The sequence below is a fragment of the Balaenoptera musculus genome, chromosome 6 (genome assembly GCF_009873245.2).
Source record: "Balaenoptera musculus isolate JJ_BM4_2016_0621 chromosome 6, mBalMus1.pri.v3, whole genome shotgun sequence".
Classification (NCBI taxonomy): Eukaryota; Metazoa; Chordata; class Mammalia; order Artiodactyla; family Balaenopteridae; genus Balaenoptera; species Balaenoptera musculus.
In genome coordinates this window covers 102,922,871-102,945,030 of record NC_045790.1, presented here as the reverse complement: position 1 = coordinate 102,945,030, position 22,160 = coordinate 102,922,871, and the positions used below count along the sequence as shown (strand labels likewise).

Sequence of the window (22,160 nt, the reverse complement as noted above, 5' to 3'; positions counted from 1 at the left end):
AGGCCAATAATCACCATGATGGGAGCAATAATGACAGGACCTCAGAAGATGGTGACATATCCCTCTCGCTGCAGGCTCCGAATGAAGCCTTTCTCTGTCCCCAAGCCTTGCACAGCCAGTGACAGCCAAGACCTCCTGTCAGCGGGAGCACATCTTCTGGGTGTCAGTTTGTACCCTGCAGGCAGAACTTCCAAGAAACACAAAGTGGGCAGGTTCAGGACAGAGGAGAGTCCAGAATCCAGGAGCAGGGGCAGAGCTTAGGTGAGCTCGGGATACCAAGAATGACCAGTAGGGTGAGGGGTGCACAACCTTCCATTCAAGGGAAGACAAGATAATGTCCAGGCTGAGTTTGGACAGAGCCCAAATCCCTACCTCAGGGGGGAACTTGGGCCAATGGCCCTTCTGCAGTGTTTCAATTTCCTCCTCTATAAAATGTGGTGATGAGTCCTACCCTGGGGGTCAGCTGGGAGGAGGATTGAAGGAGCTCCCAGCACTGTGCTTATTAGCACACAGCAAGTGCTCAATAACCGCAACACCCAAAGACAACCCCCCGGCATGTGTCCAGGCCCTGGAGACGAACAGCCCACTGGCCCCCATACCCACCCTTGACTTCTATCTCTGCATCCTTGCATCCAAAGCAGGTAGGACTGGAGGGTCCCAGCCAAGGCCCAGAGACCTGGAGGGATGGCTGATGCCAAGGATAGGAAGGCATCTCAGGAGGGGGCCTCAAGCCAGCACTTCAAGAGCCCACCTTGCCTCCCACCCCATCCACAAATCTCTTTATGATTCCCTCCCCTCTCCTCTGGTCTGCTCCCACCCCAAGGAACAGGGGCTCTGGAGTCACTGCCCGATCCCAGCCCTGTCTCTTACTACCTAGGTGACCCTGCAAGTGACTCAACCTCTCCGAACCTGTGTCCCTGGGTATAGAAAAGCCAGACTATCTCACAGGCCTGCCGGAACTTGACACTAGTAAAAATCAGTTATGGAAAAACTCCAAATGCTATAGCATGATTAGAAATTCTCTGCAATTTATCTCAAACTTTTAACTACAATAGAACTACCAGAGATTCAAAGATATTTTTTATCCTTACTAATCCCTTTAATTTTAATAAGGCTTTTTAAAACGTACTTTCCCCTCTTAAACATAAACAGAGGTATAGTACTGGAACCCTTTTGTTCCTTTCCCAGCTCAGTGAATAATCGTAACCAGCTGGAAGAAATAAATGAGATCCAGTCCACAAAGCACAGTGCCTGGCACATGATAGGGCTCCGGAACGGGTGCTGTCTCCTTTCCCCAGGTGTGCTCCCAGCCTCACCTCCATCCAGGCACCTGCCCAATGACCCGCATCATCAAGCCCTCTGAGGGCTTCCAGAACCCCCTGGGACACTCCAGAATCATCCCACCAGGCCATACACAAGGGCTGAGGCCAGAGCAGAGATGCTCAACCCCACATACTCCCCATTTACACTCACTTCCCTCTCCCGCATCCCAGACACTGTCCTGGTTCAGGGTTCCCATCTTTTCTCTGGAACCACTGCACCAGCTTCCTCAGTGCCTTCGACTCTCCCATTATCCACAGGGATCGCATCATTCCCTGCTCAAGACCCTTCCACGGACCCCAGTGCAAACTGAAAGAAGTCAGGACTCCTAAGCTTGGCTCTTAAGGCCCTCTGGGATCTGGGACCTACACGCTCTTGCAGCCTCATCACCCACTGACACCCCCCCTCCACCTTGCCCCCGACACCCTCTGCGACACCTCTTGCCTCTGTACGTCCTCAATCTCCTGCCTCCCGGAGAGCGGGGGTCTAGCCTCAGCTGTGCCTCTGACTGCATGACCTCGGGCAAGCTCTTTGCCTCCCTGAGCTTCAGTCTCCTCATCAGGCTATTGGAGGCCTTGTGCAGATGAGACAAGGTAAGGGAGTGAGCATCAGGTGCCAGGAGGGCTTGGGAAACGCTAGCGCGGGAGCCATTGCCTCCTCCCTGCACCTGCACCTCCGTTTCCCCCACGCTGACAGCAGCTGGTAGGGATCAGCTCCTCTGCCCCAGCAACAGTAGGGGCTCTCTCTCCCTTAAGCCCCGGAACTAAGACGCACTCACAGCCGGCAGTGGCAGCCAGGGAGGGGAGCAGGAGGGAGGACGGCTTAGAGGAAAATTACCCGGCTCCGGCCCAGCCAACAGGGGCTCACAGCTGCCTCTGACAGAGGGGACTTGGAGGCCTGGCAGGCTCTTCCTGAGCCATGAACTTGGCCCCAAGCCCTGACCCCTGTCTGAGCTGGTAGGGGGGTACTCTGGGCCCCACTCCTCTGGGACACTCCCACTCTTTGGCATCCAAAGAGGCAGAGAGGAGGAGGAGACAAACCAGACAGGCCTTTGTGAGAGGAGAAAATTGGCTCCTGCTGCCACATGCTGGGGCTCCAGGCACTGACATGAAAAAAGGACCCTCTGTGCCCCATTGCCGTACATCAAACCCTACACCCTGGGGACCATGTCCTTGCGTCATATACTTTGAACCACGCCCATTGTCACATACACCGTGTTCTCTGTATCCCATACCAGACCCTGTGTTCCTCATACCTCGTCCTGCCTGTGTACCCTGGTGCACAGCCCACGTGCTGCGTCCCATGTCACTTATACCTTGGATCACGCACCATGCACCATGTCACTTCTGCTGTGTGATGTACTCTGTATAGACGGTCCCCGACTTGCGATGGTCCAACTTAACGATTTTCGGACTTTACGACTGTGCAAAAGCAATACACATTCCCTAGAAACCTGGTAGGGGAGCTAAGATCCCACGTGAAGTCAAGCAGAGGCTGAGCAGCCCCTCTGAGGCCCAGGGGAAAGCAGCCATGAGCTGCATGGTTCCCAAACAGCTCTGCAGACCAGCTGTGCAGCAGAATTACCTGGGGAGCTCCTGAAAACCCCACACCCGGCGTCTGGCTATAGCTCGGGGTGGGGCCTGGGAACCTGGGGTTATGAGGCTCAACCTGGACTGGGAAACACTCATCAAAGCCCAACATCTCCTCTAGCACCTGGGGAAACTGAGGCCAGGCAGCACTGGGGACTTGCCAGATCTAGTCCATCAAGCAGTGGGAGGGCCTGGGCTGGAATTGGGGCCCCTCCCTGGTTCCTTCTCTCCTTCCCTCCTCCTCCCGCCCCACTCCTCCCTGGCCCTCAGCCTCCTGGTGACTCAGGGCTCTGAGTCATCCAGTGGCACCAGAGAGGAAACTTCTTAGGAAAAACAATTCCCAAACAAAGCTTCCCCTGATCTGGGGAACAGAATAGGCCCAGGGGGTTAAAAGAGGAAGGGGAGGAGAATACAGGGTGGAGTTGGAAGCTGGGACCCCAAGACTTGGTCTTTCCTCTCCACCACTGAGCCCTAGAGAAGGCGCTTCCCTGCTCCGACCTCAGTTTCCCCTGAGTAAATAACACCTACTACTGCACATAGAAGCTCAATGTGGGCCAGGCAACATGATAGGTCCTTCTCAGCTTTGTCTTGCTGACAATGCTTCCCCAAAACTCATGGTTAGCATCATGCCCATTTTACAGATAGGGAAACTGAGACCCAGAAAGGTTCAGCCCAAAGTTACACAGTTAGGAAGTGCAGAGCAGAGTCCAAACCCAGGGCTGACTCCAAAGTGTTACTCTCACTCCTTTTAAAAATACCTACTGCGTAGCGTGGCATGCTGATCTTGTCTCATAACCGTGTAAGGTCAATGGTCCAGTAGGGGCTCAACCACACATGCTTTTCTCCTTTCTTCCCTGTGTCAGGCCCTGCCTCAGGACTCCCCGGCCCAGTGGGGCACACACATGAACTTGGGTATTCACCCAAACGGCTCTAGGCAGCAGGAACACAAGGCAGGAAGCACCCAGGTCCTGATGAACCACAAAGGAGCATTTGAGCAGGGCCTTGAAGGATGAATGGAGGTTTGTCTTTGGGGAACAGGGAACCAGCACGCCAGGCAGAGAGAACAGCAAAAGCAAAAGCTCGGAGGTGTTCCCCCACTGGAAAATGCAAACACTGGAGAGGCATGCCTGGGGTTAAGACCTGGTGGGTAAACACTGGAGGGGCCTGACTGCTAGGGGTCCTGGCCTGATCTGAGGCAGTGGAGGATTTTTTAAGCCCGGAGAGAATAGGCTCGGAGCTGGTTTCATCTCTGCAGAGGGCCTGGCTGGCGGATGAACTGGCAGTCAGGACTGGGACTTCCCCTGAGGCCTCCCTGGAGCTCCTCTTCCAAGCAGGCCTTGGGGACGACCCTAGATCCCTTGCTACTCACCCATGGGTCAGAGTCGCCCCTGAGGGCCTCTTCCTCCACCATAGCTGGGCTGGGCAGAGGACAGGCGGGCCTCTCCTGACCACATCAACCTAATCACATCGGCCTATAAATAGGGCCCTGTGGCTTAGTCTGAAATAGCTGTGCCAGGCCCAACTCCACAGGCACACAGTTCCAGAAATGCTCCTTCGCCTTGACACAGTTAAAACCCAAAACTTCCTCAGGACACTATTGTTCATGCTCTAATTCACTTTCTTAAACACGAGGAAGTGGGCTGGGGGGAAGAGCCCACCCACCTACTGCAGGCTATTGGAAATGGGCCTTGTGGCTTCTTTTCTGCTTTCCGCTCTCTGGGGACCCTGAGCAAGTCACTACCTCTCTCTGGGCCTCAGTCTCCCCAGATGTAAACTGGGATGTTGCACTTGATATCTTTAGGGCCCTTCTAGTCAGGGTGCTCCCCAGAATTGTCTAGGGGACATTGTTACCTCTTTCCCAGTCTACTTGGGAACTTTGAAATTGTAAGCATTTTAAAAATTAGAATTGCAATAAAAACTTGAGACAGGCCCAAGCCATGCCACTGAAGGGCTGGGTGACCTTGGAGGAGTCACTATCCCTCTCTGGGCCCCAGATTCTTCAGTCATAAGATGAAGGTGCTGGTAGATTGATGCCTGAGGTCTATGACATTTTTTTAATTAAAATTTTTTTTGTTTGTTTAATATTTATGAGAACAATGATAGGCCAGACTTGTGCTGAGTGCTGGTGCTAAAAGACAGGTAAGACCTGGTCCAGCTCTCGGAGCCCAGCCCTGTGCCACACCCCAGTGGGGGAAGTGTAAAGGCATTTCCAAACCACTCGGCATCCCACTATAGGCTCCCTTCAGGGCTTCTGGGGACACCTTGTTTCCAGTTCACATTACAGATTTATGGCCACAGAGGAGGCCTCCCAAAGGGGCAGATCATGACAAGGACTGGGGCATTACCAACCAACAGGGAAATAAAGATAACCAAGCCATCACTAGGTACCAGGCATATGCTTAGGACTTTACTTCCCCATCATTAATCCTCAACAACCCTAATATCACCCCCATTTCACAGATGAGGAAACTGAGGCTGAAAGGGGTTAAAGGACATGTCAAGGGGCACATAGCAAGTCAGAGCCAGAGTGATGCTCAGACCTGCTTGCCTCTGGAGCCCAGGGTGTAACCAAACCCCAGCGAAACAGCTCAGGAGGGCCAGCCAATGGGGGAATGACCCAACAGGGCACAGAACAGAAAGAGGCACAGAGCACTTTACTGTGTGTGTGTAGGTGGGTGGGACTGACAAGGCTTCACCCAGTGATACTCATTCTCTCCAACCAGTTCACAGCGTTGCCTCTTTGATCCGCCCTCCCCTCTGCCTCCCACCAACAACTGATTGTTCTCAAATCCCATTGCTCAAGCCACTCCTCAGCTCAAGACCTGCCATGGCTCCCTGACACCCAGAGGATCGGGACCCTGCATTCAAAGCCTCTCCCATGCGCGCTCTCCCAGTCTCCCCACCTCAACCCCACCCTCCTGCTTTAGCTACTCTGCTCACTAGTCCCCAAGCACAGAGGTTCCACCAGGGGGCCAAGCCGTTGCACGGGCACCTCCCTTGCCTGGAATGCCCATCCTCTCAGCCTAGCGCCTGACTCAGGGGGAAGCCCTCTGTGGCTCCCAGGGCCCCAGGCGTCAGCCACCGCAAGTCTGGATCTCCCAGGGCAGGACAGGGTCTGATTCACCTCCTCTCCCCAGTGCAGAAGTTCAGCAATGAAAAAAATGCAAGGAGCCCAGAGAATGCTGGAAAGTACACATTTCAGGGCTGCCCAACACCAAGCCCTGTACTGAGGAACAGCGTCAGGATGCCACAGTGTGGAAGAGCCAAAAATTACAGCCTCGGGGCTCATCAGGGTGGGACTTGTGACTCTCTCTTTCAAGCGTTCTAATAATGAAATCGGGGCAAACCTCTCCCCTACTTTAAAACTTTCAGTGGTTCCCCAGGGGTCTAGGAAAAAGTCCAAACCCTAACCAAGGTCCCCAAGGGCCCGCACGACCAAGGTGCTGGCTGGTCTCCAGGCCCTTCTCTCGTTGTGCTCCCTTCTTTCAGTTCCTCAAGGCCTCACTCATGCTGTTCCCTCTGCCTGGGGCTCTGTCCCTACCCACTCAGCCACCTTCTACTTCTTCTTCAGGTCTGAGGGTTTTCCGGAAGGCCTCCCTCATCTGTCCAGACAAGATCCCATCACACCCACCCAATCCCATATGCTCCCGTGACGCTGGTCCTTTCCTTCATAGCTGAGGAAAGAATGAATTTGTTATGTGTATAACAATGTATGTAAGACTCAACACTGTAAGACCATGAGGGTTGGAAAAATCTCGTTCGTTGCTGATTCTCCATCACCCAATCCAGGGCCTAAATATCTGTCAGGTGAATGCAGGCATGAAAGAATGAACGAGTGAATGAACTATGTTACTATAGTATAGCATGTATAGTAACTATGTTACTATACGTGTAACTCAAGAAAGAAGTAGTCAGAATCCTGCTGAATGTTTGAGGCAAAAAACCAGGGCCCTGATGAGGAAGGTCAGAGAAGTAGGAGATAAAATGAATGGTGCAGCCCACCAGAAGCAAAAAGAAGAGAGAGCTTCTAGAAGGAGGAGGTATCCGAGGCTCCAGAGAGGTAGGACATGGAGAGCGGAGGAAACACCACTGGATTTTGACAAGCAGGAGGTCACCGGGGGGGTCCCCTCAGAGGTGGGCGTGAGGTAGGGTACAGCACAGGGATGGAGGAGGGAAGGGGTGGACACGCAAAGCCCTCAGCTGACAGGTTCTCACTCGGTGGGTGCTCACTTCTGCAGAAGTGGGAAAGCAGAAGATGGTCCCTGTGTCATTGTCGCCAAAAGCATTACCACAGCATAACTCTCTTTTTGGTGACAGATCGCTTTGAGGCACTTCGGCTCTGGGAGTTGTCAGGGCTCAGTCTCAAAATCAGGAGCGTCAGAACCAAGATGGCCCCCATCCCTCCTCTCTGGGCAGCACCAGGGATGCCCCTTTATCTAGAACCCTCGGGATGCGGCTACAATTGGACAAGTCCCCCTCTCCAGACCCAGCGGGCCTTGTAGGAATCCCCAGCTTTCAGGACACAACGTTCTGGAGACCATCGGAAGACCCTTTCATCTAAGCGTGGGGAAAGAGGAACAGCTCCAACTGCAGTTGGCTTGTCGTGTCACCCCCTGGAAGCCAGCTGGGCTGCAAGGATGAGTAAGCCCTGAGGCATGCGGCCACTTCTCCTTTTGGCAGCTAAGGGTGATGTCATGACCTGGAGGGGTGTTTTCCAGGCTCTCCGCACGGTTGCTATCACAAACTCACTTCTTTCTTTCTGTTCCGACACTGGAAGCTGGGTTATTCCCCTAGTGCAGATCCTTCCCCTTTCCACAGCTCACAAAGCCCTTCAGCATCTATGAGCTCGTGCAGTACTCACGACAACCTTGTTAGGTGACTGGGGGAGACCAATGCACCCATTTTATAGGCAGAGAAACCGAGACCCGAGCTGGCACCTGAACCAGGTCTCCTGCTTCCAGCCGAGGACTCTGCACTCCACCCCCTGCCTCTCAGCCTCCTTCAGCGGGTCACCTGTGAATCTGATAGTCAGGCGGGCCCCGCCCTGCCGGCCATCCCAGGTGGGTATGACTCATCCACTTTCCCCATGACTCACCCTTCTCACTCCTCCTATGGTCAACAAGCCTGGAGCCTCCTTGGCAGCTGTACCCCAGCTTTTCTCACCTCTCCAGAGAATTCCTACACCTCCTCCTCACGGGAGTCCGCCCTCTTACAGAAGCGCTAACAGAGGCCTTGAGAGGGAAAGCGCTTTCCTACAGTCACCCAGCGCGCAAGCAGCACAGCCAGGGTCGGGGCCCAGGAGCCCTGGCACCCAGCCCAGTTCTTGCCTCTTCCCCACGGGATCACCCTTGCCTGGCCTCCGTCTCAAGGGAGGGTGAGGAGCAAATGAAGGAAGTAATGAGCAGAAACGTTCGCTGAGCCTTTTACTACAAAAACCTCAGGGACCGCCTTTGAATCCACTCGTGGTGACCAGCAGCTGCTTCCACAGTCCCCTCCAGACTCCCCTGGGCAGCCAGGGCTGGGTTTAGAAGGACGCCAGGGTGTCTGCACTGCTCTACCTACCTTGCAGGGCTGCTGGGTGAAGAGGGTTGCTCCTGTCGGGAGGTGTCGGGACCAAGGCGGAAGCACGGTACAGGGGGTTATCAGCACCACCTGTAAAGAAAGGGCCAAGACTCCCAGGGTCAGGGGCTCAAGGTCATCTGGTCAAAGCCCCATGTGATGCTTCCACTCGTCCCCAATCCCCACCCCCCCTCCACACCAAGATCACATAGCCCCTACTTGCACACCTCCAGCAATGCGGCACTCACTTCCTGCCAAGGCTGCAAGACCTTCTGTTGGAGAGTCTGGCTGGTTAAAAGGCTTGTCACAAGGATGTGCTAAAATCTCTCTTCCTATGCCTCATACACACTAGTCCTAACTCTACCCTCTGGGGTCACCCAGAACAGGTCTGCCACCCTGTTTCCCAATGTCTCCATAGAGACTTGAAGACAGTGACCCTGGGCCCCTCAAGTCTTCTGCAAGTTGTACACCCCCCTTCCTCCAGCTCTTCCTGAGATCAAGGTGTCTGGTTCCCTCCCCCTGCTTCCCTGATCTACTTCAAATGAACCCTGTCCCTACTGACAGCACAAGGCTCAGAATTAAACATTTAGCCGAGCTCTATCCAGGGCAGGGCAAGCAGAACTCTCACCTCCATCATTCTAGATATCATGCCTCTATTAATCCAGCCTAAAGTCCCACGAGCATCGAAGGTAACCTCATTGCATGACTGAATTTAGCTTATGGTCAACTTCAGAGCTGTGGTTCAAGATCCTGGAGTTAGACAAAAATGGTCCCTCATTTAACTAATATGTAACTTAACCAAGTTCCTTCATCTTTCTGAGTCTCAGTTTTCTTCTCTGTAAAAGAGGGATTATGTTAGAACCTACCACATAGGCTCATTATGAGGATTAAATGAGATAAAATATGTCCAGGGTTTTGAACAGTGTATGTGCTTACTCTGATTATTAATCTCTAAGCCTTTTTCTAAACATTATATCTTTCTCATCCTGTACTGGTGCAGACTGGGGACCCAAGCTGTTTACATGCCATGTCCCCACCTCTATGCTTAGCATTGCTCTATTATTGCAAGACTGTATTATCATTATCTGGTGACGGGTCTTTCTCTCCCATCAGACTGTGAGCTCCATTAGACTGTTTTGCCTTTGAAGCTCCAGCGCTGCCACGTGACCTAGCAGACAGCAGGACCAGTGGGTATACGCTGGATGACTAAACGAAGGGCCAGCCTACGCCGGCCCCAGAGTAGATCATGCAGTGCAGTCTTTCAGCTCCCACACTTTCAGGGACAACCTGGATCGCCACCCTCCCTCACTCCCAGACTCATTCACGGCTCATCCACATTCAGGCAGCAGCTCAGCACGCTGGCTCCTGCCTGAACTGGAAAATTTCTCTGCCCAAACCTGCTTCTCCAAGCCAAGGGGAGAGAGTCCAAGATTCCAAATTCAGTGGAGCCCTGCAGGCTCCTGGGATTAAGACACAAATCAACCCTATTCTTAGCTGACAGTAAATGGCCCAGACATTCCTGTGGATTTCTGCATTGTGAGTGGCACCAGTGCATAGCAAGGGATCTGGAAAGAGGTTGGGCGCTTATCTGGGCCCCATGACCTAGAGTTAAACGCCACCTCCATGGGCCCTCTTCAAAGAGTTCCACAGAAACTTCCCAGTTCTGCGGGATAGATCAAAGTAGAGCTGGGTTCCTGCAAATGACTAATGACTTCCCACTTTCTGTTAACTCCCTGAGGACAAACCTTTCAAATCCAGCCCCCTTCTCTTTGACACACCTCCAAATCTCACGCTCATCCTCACCGGCAGTGCTGCATTTGTTCCCAAGTGCCACCTGTTTCACCCTCAATGCTCTCCACCTCAACATCAGCACCATCACCCACCATGCACACACTGGGCCAGGCCAGACACCGGGGCACCAACCTCTTCAGCCTTCCCTGCTCTGTCACTCTCAGCTGCAAAACTGCCTGCTGGTTCTACCCTAATGCATCCACTTCTCCCCACCCCCACTGCCAACATTTTGGTCCAGGCACCACTGCCTCTCACCTGGGATACTGCAGTGCTTCCTACCTGGTCCTCCCACTTCCTCTCTCCTCCCCTACAGAGCAAGCCCAGACCACGTTACTCCTCTGCTCAGACTTGACCATGGCTCCCCGACAGCCCCCAGATAAAACACAAGATCCTCGAACCTTTCAACGCTTTTACAATCTGCCCCCATCAGCGCCTTGAGCCTCAGCTCTCATCGGTTCCTGTCTTCCACCCACACCCCTCCAAGCTCCAGCCAGACACAGCTGCACTCTGTTCCTTGCATCTTCCTGTAATCTTTGCACAGACTGTTTCCTCTGTTCCTGAACTCTCTTCCATCCCTGTTCTTCTTTTCTCCCGCTCATGATCAAGCCCAGCTTTCCTCCAAGAACTCTTCTCTAACCTCCCCTTCCCCCGTGAGGTTGAGCTCCTCTGAGCCACCACCCATCTCCCCTATCACACTGTTATGGTCTGTTTCCAAGTCAGCCTCCCCCATCAGACCAAGACCTGCTCCTGGCTATCCCAGCGCCTAGTCTAGGGCCACCACAGCTCAAGATTCATTGAAGGAAAGAACTAGTAAATCACATGCATGCACACATGCGTGTACACGTGTGTGCACACATGCATAAACACTCATGCGCACACGCGTTCACAGAGATGGCAAAGGGTACAGGTGCTGCCATCTATGGGCAAAAAGAGCATTACACTCTTTTCCAGGCTTTGGACACCGGGAGCCCCAGAGTTTCAAACTCAACTGGATTTAGAATTAGCTCCAGCTAACTCCAAGTTGGTCTGTTTTCCATTTTGGACCTTAAGGCTGCCACAACTTAGAAACAAGGTCCATAAACCACTAGCTCTAGTCTACCACCCACATGTTGGATGGAGCCATAAAGAGGAGGTCTCCTTCCAGTACTCACCACCCCAGTCTGGGGCTCGCGTGGTGCCTGTTTGCTGAATTATACCTTAGAGAGGGAGAGAAGCACTTTCTAATAGTCAGAGCTGCCCACAAGTGGAAAGAGTGGGCAGAGAGCTTGCCGTTAGTGAAAGTGTACAAGCACCAGGAACCCCATCTGTTTGGGTGGCTGAAGAGGAGCTTTCTGCCCTGGAGGGAAGGGGTGGTTGGGGGAGGCTGGAACAGAGGTGTTCTATCCTAAGAGACTGCTCCCAGCTCTCTGGGAGGACCCTCAGATTTTGTGGGGGCAACATGTTATCTGTCCAGTAATGCCAGAAGGGTTCAAATGGCCGCCCCAATGACAACAGCTGTCATTTTTTGAGCACCTACCGAGTGTTAAATTCCTTACATACACCATGTCTCATCCTCACAATAACTCAGCCAGCAGACGTCACAGTCCTTATTTTGTGAAGGAAGAGCACAAGTTCAGAGAGGTGAAGCAATGTGCTCAGGGTCACACAGCTAAGATGTCGGGGCAGCTCCCATCAAGTCAGGCTGCCTCCCCGATACCTTGGTCTCACTAAATTTCAAGCTATAAGGCTGGGCCTCTTGCTCACTAGAGAAAAATATAAAGCTCCACTTACTCTAGACCGGGGTTAGCAAACTTTTACAGTAAAGAGCCAGAAAGTGAATATTTTAGGCTTTGCAGGCACATACCCTCTCTGTTGCATATTCTTCCTTGTTTGGTTTTGGGTTTTCTTTTTTACATTTTCACATTTAAAAAAATGTAAAAACCATTCTTAGCTTAGAGACATACAAAAACAGGCTGGGGCTTCCCCGGGGCTGTAGTTTGCAGCCTACAGCTACAAAAGAATAATATTTATAATCTTGAGTATAAAAACTTCTGGTGGAAATGTTTATGCCAAATGCTAGGTCCTTCAGCTGTATTTCTCCCCCTTCAGATGGCTTCCTACTGAGTCACTCTCTCCTGAAGAAGAGCCCTACCTCGCTCTGCAATTAGGTAGCAAAATATTTCAAGGGCTGTTCAGATTCTAGAAACTCATAACTGTGGATCAAATACAGTTCAACTCAGTGTTGTGAAGAGAGGAGGGAGGCAAATACGATGGGTAGAAAGAACCTCAAAAAGAAGACATCAAGAGATGTGGGCTCCGGCTTCCCTGGTGGCGCAGTGGTTAAGAATCCGCCTGCCAATGCAGGGGACACGGGTTCGAGCCCTGGTCCAGGAAGATCCCACATGCCGCAGAGCAACTAAGCCCGTGAGCCACAAGTACTGAGCCTGCGCTCTAGAGCCCGCGAGCCACAACTACTGAGCCCACGTGCCACAACTACTGAAGCCCGCACACCTAGAGCCCGTGCTCTGCAACAAGAGAAGCGACCGCAATGAGAAGCCCGTGCACCGCAACAAAGAGTAGTCCCCACTCGCCGCAACTAGAGAAAGCCCTCGTGCAGCGACGAAGACCCAATGCAGCCAAAAATAAATAAAATAAATAAATTTGTATATAAAAAAGAAGAGATGTGGGCTCTAGTCTGGGCCCTTACCAAAGGATTTAGAATCTTACTGTGCAAAGTGTGGTCCCTGACCCAGCAACATCTGCATTACCTGGGAGCCTGTTAGAAATGCAGAGTGTCAGGACCCACTCCAGACCTATGGAACCAGAATCTGCATTTTCACAAAATCCCCAGGTGATCTGTGTGCAGGATAAGCTTGAGATGCTCTAGAACATCCCTTACATCCAACTGCAACATTGTTAACAAAACCCTTCCCCTGAGGAGAGAAAGGGTCCAAAGGCATCTTTTTTTATGTTGTAATATTAAGTCTCTGCCCTAACATCTGCACCACTGACCTCAAAAAGCTTGAGGTCACCCACTTTAGGATGCACAATCAAGAGACCAAGACCTGCCGTTGGATCTTGTAATTAAGCCTTTGACTGGTGGAAAAGTAGACCCAGGCAGACCAAAGAAGGTGCCCATCCCCATTTCACAGTGGCGGAAACCGGCTAGAGAGGAAAATGACTTTCGCAGGACAACACTGCCAGGACAGGCTCGGGGTCTGACCACGACCAAGTTCCTTTCTTCCCAGGCCTTGGGTTTAATAATAACTGAAATCCTTTTGGTTTAGACCGGAACTTTTGAAATCTCACAAGTGGTGGAGCAGCAATGAGAGAACTTGCTTTGGGCTTTAGGAAATTCACTTGCTCTCGCTGGGCATGAGCACCCCTGGCCATGAAGTGAGGAGATGGGACCAAGCAACTCCCGAGGTCCAGCCGTTATGGTCGGAATCTGGAAACGGTTTCAAGGCGAGGAGGCAGTCAGGAGAGAAGCCTTCAGCACAGGGTGACCACAATCACAACAAAGTCTCTGCACTGGAAACACAAAGGCAAGTCCATCTGTCCTAAGCATGGAGGCAGAGCAGTGACCGGGCATAAGCTCAAGGTCTTATGGCAAGTGCCAAGCAGAAACTGGAGTGAGAACCAGATTCTCTCTGCCTCTTCAGCCTGGGATCTTAATCGTTATCCCTTACTGATGCTGAACTGTGCAGATCTACAGGCATACCTCGTTATATTGCACTTCTGTTTATTGTGCTTCATAAATACTGTGTTTTTCACAAATTGAAGGTGTGTGGCACCCTTCGAGCAAATGGTCTTGTGGCATCATTCTTCCAACAGCATTTGCTCACTTTGTGTCTCTGTGTCACATTTTGGTAATTCTCGCCATATTTCAGACTTTTTCATGATTATTATATTTGTTATGGTGATCTGTCATCAATGATCTTTGCTGTTACTACTACGACTCACTGAAGTCTCAGATGATGGGTAGCATTTTTTAGCAATAAAGCATTTTTGAATTAAGGTATGTACATTTTCTTTTTTAGACAGAATGCTATTGCACACTTAATAGACTACAGTATAGTGTAAACATAACTTTCACATGAGCTGGGAAACCAAAAACCTTGTGTGACGCGCTTTATTGCAATATTCACTTTATTGTAGTGATCTGGAATCGAACCCACAATATCTCCAAGTTATGCCTGTATTTGCTAAATGAAGAAATAAAGTAGATGCTTCAGGAAAATGGTCCCTGAGCCTTCTAACAGGACAGCTTGCCTTTTGATAATCAGCTTCCAATGCTCCCTAAAGAATGCTGCCGCCCTTGTGAATGGCTGGTGGAAATAAAGAACTGCTACAACCTTTCAAGGGTGGCAATTGGGCAAAATGTAGCAAAAGCTGTAAATACATCATTTTTGACCCAACAACTTCATTTCTTGGGCTCTCTTGTAGAAAATAATGAAAGAGGAACAATTTATGCACTAGAATGTTCATTGCAGGATTGTTTATAAACAGCCTGGATGCCTAATAATAGAGGATCAGTTAAGTGAACAATTCACACCATAGATACAATAATAGAGAATAATAAAAAATCAGGTCAGCGTTTATCATTTTAATAATAAAAATGTAAAACTTGTTTTTTACAAATAAAATGCATTATTTCATTTCTTTAATTCCCCCAGACTATTGGAATGAAAGATTTTAAATAAACATGCATTTATCCTCTTAGGTAGAGTATACTTTTGTTTTCTAATCATTTATTTTTTATTTTTATTTTTTTTTTAACATCTTTATTGGAGTATAATTGCTTTACAATGGTGTATTAGTTTCTGCTTTATAACAAAGTGAATCAGCTATACATAATACATACATCCCCATATCTCCTCCCTCTTGCATCTCCCTCCCACCCTCCCTATCCCACCCCTCTAGGTGGTCACAAAGCACTGAGCTGATCTCCCTGTGCTATGCGGCTGCTTCCCACTAGCTATCTATTTTACATTTGGTAGTGTATATATGTCCATGCCACTCTCTCACTTCGTCCCAGCTTACCCTTCCCCCTCCCCGTGTCCTCAAGTCCATTCTGTAGTAGGTCTGCATCTTTATTCCCGTCCTGCCCCTAGGTTCTTCATGACCTTTTTTTTTTTTAGATTCCATATATATGTGTTAGCATACGGTATTTGTTTTTCTCTTCCTGACTTACTTCACTCTGTATGACAGACTCTAGGTCCATCCACCTCACTACAAATAACTCAATTTTGTTTCTTTTTATGGCTGAGTAAGTATACTTTTAAAACTCTTTTAAAAATTAAATTTAGAGTACTAAATAACATGAAAAAATATTTATGTTATAACGTTGGAAAAAAACTGAAAAGAATAGAAGATTACAAACATGGTGTGACCACAATTATATGGGGGTAAAAAAAAAAAATGTGCTGAAAATATCAGGAAGGAAATGCACCCAAATGTTAGCAGTGATTATCTCATGTTGGCAGAATTATGGACAGTTCTCATTTTTTTATGCTATTTTTATTTTCTACATTTTCTATCATAAAGAGTTATCATATTTAGAAAAAGAAAAAAAGTCAGTGGAGGAGGTGGGGAAAAGTACCCATACTCCATGGGTATCCCACCCATACCACTTTGCCACTCCCTCAAAATTAACTAGTATTTACTGAGTACCCACCAAGGGCCCAGCACAGCCACAGCCACTATAAAAGGAAAATTAAGGGCCAAGCCCCACCCTGAAGGCTCACATATACCAGGTATATATTTGTCTGGCAAATAAGCGGAGCCCAGATGATATCCTTGTTGAAGCTGGAAAGAAATAAGGTAGTTTGCTTAACCAGTTCAGCAGAATAAATAAATCCACTCCCACTGGTGTGGTGGCACCTTCATCCGAGTTCCCTGAGAAGCTCTGCGGCTCTAACTGCTGCTGGAGCCCCCTTGGGAAGAGCATGTTTCAGGGATACATTTCAGCCCAGGAAGAAAACTGTTATCCCTGAGTCCAAGCATTGAATGTAAGAGGTTCTGAGGCAGAACCAGCAAGGTACTGGAAGGAGTAGGATGGGGGGCCTGGGAAGGAACCTAACTGGCCATGTGGCCCCTGGGGACCCCTGGGCATGAGAGCTCACATCTCCAGGCCTCGGTTTCCTCATCTGTGAAATGGGACCCATAACAACCTCAGGGCTACTGTGAGGCTCAAAAAAAGAGAAAGTAAGGCATTTCAGCTCTCTGGGCTGAACCTCAGTTTCCTTATCTGTAAAACTGAGTCAATATCTCCTCCCTAGCAGAGCTGTTAAAAGATTAAACAAGGCGGTGAAGACAAAAAGTGAACACAGACAGTAAGAATACTACAGACAGGGGCCCTCATCCTTATTGCTTATAGAACAGGGACTAGGATACATGAATGAATCCTAGGCCTCAACTTCCTTATCTGTAAAATGGGCAACCAATTCAACACACAAAGACCAAATTTATGAACAGTAGCTGAATCTCCAGCTGGCACTGGTGCAAGTCACTTAAACAAAAATGACTGCTGTGGGCTCACTTTATGCTTACAGACGTGCGGGTCCCATGTTCCTGCACTGAGCACAAAGCCCTCTGACTCAGAGGCCACCAGAGCTGGGAAAGCCTGACGTTATTCCATCCACCCACCTAGTGCCAGGAGGACACTGGGGCCCAGAGGAAGGCAAGGATTAGCTCAAGTCACCCAGTATTTTGTCAGTGGCAAAACCAGGACCCAAGCCCAGGCCTTCTGCTGTCCAGTCTTGCCCACCACGCCTACTGCTGTCCTCTGCCCTGCCCTTAAATTGTTGATGTGGTCCCAGGCAGGGCAGGGGAGAGCAGTCAGTCTACATCCGGGGGTGGAGGGTGGGGAAGAAAAGCCAGAGAGCAGCAGGAACCCAGCCTGCCTGTGGTCTCCAAACTCTCAAACCACACCAGGCTGAAATATGACACAGGCTCACTCAGTTGAAAGGGAGGAGATATTTTTACTTAACATCCCCCAGCTGCCTGAACACTGGTCTCTTTCTTTCCCTCCCCCCCAAAATGCATAGCTCCTGGGACCTGATTTTCCCTGCTTCTGCCAGCATTTTCTCAGGAAATAACCGTGGGGCAAGAGGGGTGCCCACTCTTCCCGGCTTCCTCGGAAAGCTTTCCAGAGCATGGGCTCAAATGGTGAAAGGAGGGAGACAGGGCCTGGCTGGGCCCCCTGCTAACTCTCTGAGTGACCCTGGGCAAGTCTGTGTCCTCTCAGAGCCTGAATTCCCTAAAATGGAGGGGAGATGGACCTACACTCTGGAGTCCTGTAGACAGTGCAGAAAAGCATGAGTTTCCTCACAGTCCCGAGAGGCCCCTCCAGGCCTGTGTGCTGCAGAGCTGAGCTCCCCAAGCCACGCACACTGATTTGCATCCCTCGTCACAGCCACAGCAAAACTCCCCCTCAGTTCTCATCATGTCAGGACTAAACAGAACCTCCTGGAGAACATTTAGTGCAGTGATTAAGAGCTGCAGCTCTACAGTCAGACCTCTGGAATCCTGGCACCGACACCTAACAGCTTCACAACCCGAGGCACGTTATTTAGCCTCTCTGAGCCTCAGTTACCTCCTCAATAAAAGCGGATAATAGTAGCTACCTTAGAGGAATGGTTGTGGGGAACCAACAAAGTAATTAATGCTCCAGCACTTGTTTTACTAAAAGTTAGCTTTTTATTATTATTACGGAGACCAACATCTCCATTTTACAGATGAGGTCACTGAGGCCCAACAAACTGGGACTTGTCCAAGGTCACTCAGAAGAACTCAGACTACAGCTCCACTCCTAGGTCAGTGTGTCTAACTTCTCGTAGTCCTACAATCTCTAATAACCAAATATACATGCTCAGAGACTAGATACAGGCTGTAAAGTTTTCTTGAAGGAAACCAGAGACCAATGCCTCAGCGAAGGATGACAGACCATGCAGAAATCATCTCCATGACCTGGCAACTTCTCATGAGAGACCCAAACTGCCCACATGGAGTGGGGAGAAGTGACCCTCTGGCACTGCATGGCTAAGCAAGAAGTGTGAAGGCATCCAGTCTACAGCTCTTGCTCGCGCCAGCTTGGCAGAAGTGCACACAAGGCTGTCAACAGGGGCCACCTCTTCGGAAAGAAGGGGGTTAGAGGGATGAAGCCCACTCTATACTCTTCTTTACGTTTGAATCTTTAACAATATTTTTTTGCTTTAAAAGTAAAACCCAAGACTGAACAACTCAGAATAACTTAGCAACCTTATCCAATAGCTATAAGCCTATTGTCTGCTTTTAGATGAAATTTACTGCAGGTTCTGACAGGTTCTTCAGCTGGGCTTCCAGAATCTGCCACTGTAGTCCATTCCGTGGTCACTGCTCTGGTCCAGACCTGCACTCTCTTGACCATCCAACAGCCTCCTTGGGATCTCCCTGCCTCCAGTTAGCCCCTTCCAATGCATCTGCTACATCAGCCACAAGATTAATGAGAGTTTTGATCACTGCCTTCAGGATAAAGTAAGTCCAAGCCCTTAGTTTACAATCTAGTTCCATTTTGATTTACAGTCTCAACTCCCACCACTCCACCTTTCGCTCATCTGCCATTCTAGCCATGTTGATTGTTCAGAAAACCTCAGTGCCTTTGCATGAGCTGTTCCAGCTTCTTAGAATGCCTCTTCCCCAATCGCTTTATCCTCTGGAAAACTATTCCTCATCTCCAAGGCCTGGGTCGGCCAGACAGACTTAATCACCCCTTTAGGCTGAAGTAGCTCTCAGTATTGCATGTTTGTTCCAACCACTATAGATGAGAAGCATCTTGAGGACAAATAGCTTTGTCCTCCTCAAGGCTCTGGGGCCCCTCACAGGGTAAGACACAGAACACGGGCCCAGAAGAGCGCTAAATCAAGGACGGAGGGAAGGAAGGAAATGCCCTGAAAGGCAACCCCTGCAGCCTCCTCCTGGGAGCCGCTTGCTTTTCCAGATTCATGTTAGTCCACAATAAAAAAGACTATGGAAAATTCTGGAGTAAAGTTCCTTTCCCTGATTCACACGGAAACATTTGCTGCTGTGAAACTCACCCGGGTGCCAATCCAAGCTCCCCCGGCTGTTTACAATTTCCCTGGCATTTATAAATAGCGAGGCCCCAAAGAGGAAAATGGAGTTTCAAGGGAGCTGGATGCCAGCTGTCCCCACTCCCAGCCCTCCTCCTTTGTTCCAAGGCCTCTACCCCTTAATTAACATCCCCAAGAAACACCAGCCAGTGCCCCGACGTGTGGGTGTGTGTTGGGGCAGGGGTGTTGCTGCAGTGCTGTTTCTTTGGGAAGGGAACTCGAGACTCAAGAAAGAGTCTAAAGCCCCACCAGCTAGAAGGAGTCAGCTAAGTGAGGCCTGGAAGTGGGTCCCAGCCCTGCCCCTTCCTCACTGTGTGACTACCAGCCAGTCACAAACTCTCAGGGCCCTTCAGTTTTCTCAACTGTGGAACGAACAGGGCTGGGGGGAGACTCCAACAAGCTATAGTCACTGTAAAGTGGAGTGCAGCAAGAGTTCACAGTGCCCTGGTCAGAAACATGGTCCTGGGAGAACAGGACCTGCAGGATTAAGCCTCAGAAAAGCCCCCAGAGGCCCTGCCTTCCACAAAAAGCAGTTACCCCCAGGGCAGCCCTGAATGTCTTTGGCTCTACAGAGTTCTGGGTGTTGTAAAGATGTCCTCTCTGCTCTGAGGAAGATGTGAGAGCAGGATAAGGAGTGGATGTCTGGGCAGATGAGGGGCCGCAGAAAAAGCCAATGTCCCCCAACAGTCTCCAAGGACCCAGGCTTCCTTCTGGCCACTGCCCAGAGCAGCCGGCCTGCACTGGGCCAGGAAACACTGCTGTAATCACGATCTGGGGCGTTTGGACCCAAGAAGAGATGGGGGCCTAGAGGGAAAGGGAGATTCCCATCACTGTCTTCAACTCTGAAAGAAGTTTCCGTGTGAGTCAGGGAAGAGAACACACTCTGCAGGGCGGGGGAAGAGACGGTACCGACAGGTAGCAAATGCAAGCGGATTCTGGAGTAGGAGGAAGAACTTTCTAACAGTCCTGGGCCCTGAAAGAGGAAGGAGGTGGAGGGCTCCTCATCGTCGGCGGAGCGCAGGCAAAGGCGTTAACCCTGGAGTCCAGGATCCGCGGAGCAGACCGCCCCCCAGCGGAGCCGCCGCCCAGCCCGCGGGCTGGAGACCGCCGGCAAGCGAGTGCAGGGGTGACCCCGGGCCCACTTAACCCCAACCGCGCGAACTGGGTCAAAGTTAGTTCAGGTGCTTGCAGCAAATGGGGCCTGTGGGTGGAGGCCTGAGCCTCCTCCTCCCCTGCCCTAAGCCTCCAATGCAACTCTCCTTGGTCCCCTGGAAGACCAGCAAGGTGAGGGAGGAAGCTCTTCTCCAGCGACGCCCCGGCTGCCGGGCCGAGCTCCAGGCGCGGGCAACCTCGGACCGGACCGCGAGAGGAGGGAGAAGGACCCAGAGGCCCGGGATCCCCAGATGCCCCAGGGTCGTGGTCGCTCCCCTCCCCTACCTGCTGCTGCGGCGCTGGCGACGGCGGCTGCTGGGTCCAGCTGTGCTCAGCTGGTTCCTGGCTGCGGGGCAGGGGCGCTGCGGTCTCCGGGCTGGGATGGGCAGGGCGCGGGCGGGAGCCGCCCTCAGGGCGGGGCCGCCGGGCGGTCGGAGGGGAGAGGGGAGGAGCGACGGCCCCTCCCATAGGCGGCGGGGAGGATGGCGGCTCCGGCTCCTGGCTGGGTTTCGTGGAGTGCACTGCATGTGACTTTGCCCCAAACCCCTCGCTACTTGCCCAAGGAAAGCATCAAGCTCCCTGCTTTACACGGGAGGGAACTGAGGCCCGGAGGCGGAGGGGAGATCTGCAGGAACCTGGGGGGCAGGGGAGGAGACCCGGGGAGCGCTTGAGCTGGGCTGGGGCCAAAGAGCTCAATTGGAATGGGCAGCGTGCGAAGGCAGATTCAGCTCCGGGGGAGGTCAGGCTTCAGCAGGCAAAACCACTGAAACCTGGGCAACCCACAAAACCGAGGAGGCGTATAAGCAGCAGCTAGACCCACTGAAGGGAACAAAGGAGCAGAATGATTCCCAACTGCATTCAGAAACAAGAAATAGAAGAAATGCCAAAGCGCATCCTTGTCTTTAAAATATTAAGCGGCGGCTTTGGAGTCACACCGCCTGGGGTGGACCCCCCTGACACTTACTAGTCCTGTAACTTTGGGCAAGTGACTTAACGTATCAAAGTTTCAATTTCCTCATCTGTAAAATGGGCATCATAGTTTCCTCTTCATAGGGCTGTTGGGAAGACTCAGTGAGAGAAAGACAACACAATGGCTGGTACTGTGGGTTCTCTATAAATGGACGTTCTTATTAGTGTGATGGTGGATATTATTTTAGATGATAGAGCAAATCCACACTGTCAAAAAGATGAATGCAACGTCACTTTTAAACAAATGTAATATTTTATTTATAGCAATAGCATCTCACATGCATTTGACAGAGAGCCATTTACGTTGGAGGAGGGCATAGGACAGCCTCCCAACAGTCCTGTGCAAATGTGATATCCTGGCTTCTTGCAGCTGCTCTGTGACTCCAAGTTGGGAGGATTCACACTACAGGAGACTAGACCAGATGACTGAGATGTCCATTCCCAGCTTAGGTGCTGGCAGCAGTCCCATGTTCAGCTGGGTAAACTTCCCTCCAACAGAAGGTAAAATGTACCCAGTCAATAATTGCCGAGTGCTGGGAATCAGAGACAGAAAAGCTGGTGTTGTCAAAGTAGCAGATGAAGCTAAGAGCACACACTCACTTCCTGGTTTTTCCTAGTTTTTCCACTGAGTAGCAGTCAGGGAAGCCACAGGGCCTGGGGAAATCCAGTCTGGCTCTTCCTCCTGCCCCCA

General features: G+C 50.9%; 1 protein-coding gene across 2 annotated transcripts in view; it reads right to left on the bottom strand.

Moving 5' to 3' along the window:
• Positions 1 to 20,897, bottom strand: part of GSN (gelsolin) — a 56,241-nt gene extending 35,344 nt beyond the window's left edge. The window contains exons 1-2 of one of the 2 annotated variants that reach the window (XM_036855244.1): positions 20,786 to 20,897; positions 8,472 to 8,561 (exon numbers count right to left, since the gene is read on the bottom strand). The gene's annotated coding sequence lies outside the window, so the exon portion shown is untranslated. The remainder of the gene's footprint in view (positions 1 to 8,471; positions 8,562 to 20,785) is intronic. The other variant, XM_036855243.1, reaches the window with a different exon arrangement.
• Between the last annotated feature and the right edge of the window lie 1,263 nt (positions 20,898 to 22,160).